Consider the following 2,221-nt stretch of genomic DNA (forward strand, 5'->3'; position numbering starts at 1 on the left):
GGAGTATAAATGTCCATATGACCTGCAGGACAGGAATGTCTATTCCAGGAAATTCAATGGAATTGTTACTGTTTGCTACATCACACAATATGCTTTATGTTGTACAAGGTGAACTGAAGAATCTCTTTAGAGGATGTACCATTAACATACAGTGGGTCTGCGTCATTTACACTGTATGTCATTGCTTTGTCTGTGGCTTATTCTAAACAACCATAGCTGATTTACAGTATATTTAAAATAAGCTTTTTAATTTGTCATTTTCCCCGAACTCATCAGTATTTAAAGTGCACATATTAAAAAAGAGTCATTTACAGATGGACCAAAGCTGTACTATCATACATAATTATGTGGATATTGGCTTCCTTCTATTTGATGGCAGTAGAAAAATTGCCCTAATAGACAAACTGCCGGTTGATATCTAAGGACTTGTACTGTAATAAATCACATTCATCAGGAAAATATTCATCAGGAAAATATCATTGCTCTATGTCAATCAGAGAATCTAGAAAGATAATGCAGTAAGGAGGACCACTTTCTGCTGACCCTGGCATCTTCAGCCTCCTCTGTCTGCTAGCACAGAAATGGAGAAGATGGCCCCTACACTTTTTCTTTAGTGTATCCCTATGAATCTACTCAGTTCTAAAAATCACATTATGTTTTACAATAAGGCCTAATGGCTAAAATAAAAGCATCTGTGCCACATACCTGAAACCAAGCTATCTTTTTTTATTTTTTTTTGTTATAATAATGGCAGTCTATATTTGATGTCTGTCAGATGTGTGTACTGTACCTTTAAGAGTGTGGCTCAGTTATTGATTATAACTGGATTGTGAAGTTGGACTCGAAGTTTTCTTTTCTTCTAGCTTTGCCATAGTTCACTGTATGAATTTGGGTGTGTCATATGACCTCTCTGAATCAGCTGGCTCCTCAGGAAACTTAATATAACCCTTGCTTGCATCAGAGGGCTATTGAGGCTTAATTATTGTTTGTGAAGCATATTAAGAATGTGCCATTTAGGAACAGACTGTCCATCTTCGGACTTTTTTATGGCTGGGCCTCTTGTTCTAAGTGGAGTGTTTCTTAGCTAGTGATATCTTCCTCTGCTTTCAGCAAGCACTTCAAACTGTGGCTAAAATGGCTGAATAGTGAATAGCTGAATGGTAACCCAAATAATTCGCTCTCTCCGTACACGTGAAATAGGCAATGGGGGAAAAAACAAAAAGGGAAAAATAGTTTGGTTAGTTATAAAAAATAATTAAGTGGCAATCACTGCCTATCATGCTTCTTGCTGTAATGGGGACTCCCTTACCCTGGTAATTTGTAAGTGCCAAGACTATTACCTGCTGACCCCACCATATGCTCAGCTTTTCTAGGCCAATTACATTGCTGGAGAGCTCTGCCGGCATCTCTCCCATGGACTGGCTGTAGTCAAGTACGCAAACATAAACAGTGTAAATTCTTAGCACCATTTATTTTAATACTTGGAATGGGAAAGTTTACAGCTTTATAATTTCAGCTTCATTCTGCTGCTTTAATTAAAATCAATAATTGTCACTTTGGTAATGGATGGCCTTCCAAGGCAAGAGACATGGCTTTGTTGAGAGGGAATTGGAGAGGGAGATCAATGTAACTATATAAGATCATGAATCTCCAGGCTGTGGGATGTGTGATGTCAAGGTCTTCAAAAAGGAAATTCTAACAGGATTACCACTGGGAGAGAAAAAGATGAAAGGCAGAAAATAAAACTTTAAAATGAGTGACACTGTAACGAGTAACTGTCTTTCACTAATTTGGTTCAGGTATCAATGGTGAGCTCACTTCCCAAGGGCAAAACCTGTCTTTTGAAGATGCCACCTTGCCAATTTGGAGGTGTAAGATCACAGAAAATGGCAAATTTTTTTATACCATTTCCTTAATGGAAATCGCAGCAGTCATTTCACACACCGCTCCTGCTGTTTGTGATTTGTTCATTTAAAAATTGGAAAATCTTTTTAACTAAAAAAAAATATATCAAAAGGATAAATTGATTAGAATTGCCTCTGGATAAAATTGGACGAAATATGTAAGATATAATTTATGTAATGTGTTGTACTTTACAAACACAAAGACAAGCTCACTGTACCCAATCTGTAACTTAATCTTGATGTGAATGGGAGACCATTGGTAGACTGTATGTATGAAGGGATTCTACCAAATACATCTTATAAATAAATAAGCACTC

This window comes from Eretmochelys imbricata, chromosome 1, assembly GCF_965152235.1.
Source record: "Eretmochelys imbricata isolate rEreImb1 chromosome 1, rEreImb1.hap1, whole genome shotgun sequence".
In the NCBI taxonomy this organism is placed as follows: Eukaryota; Metazoa; Chordata; order Testudines; family Cheloniidae; genus Eretmochelys; species Eretmochelys imbricata.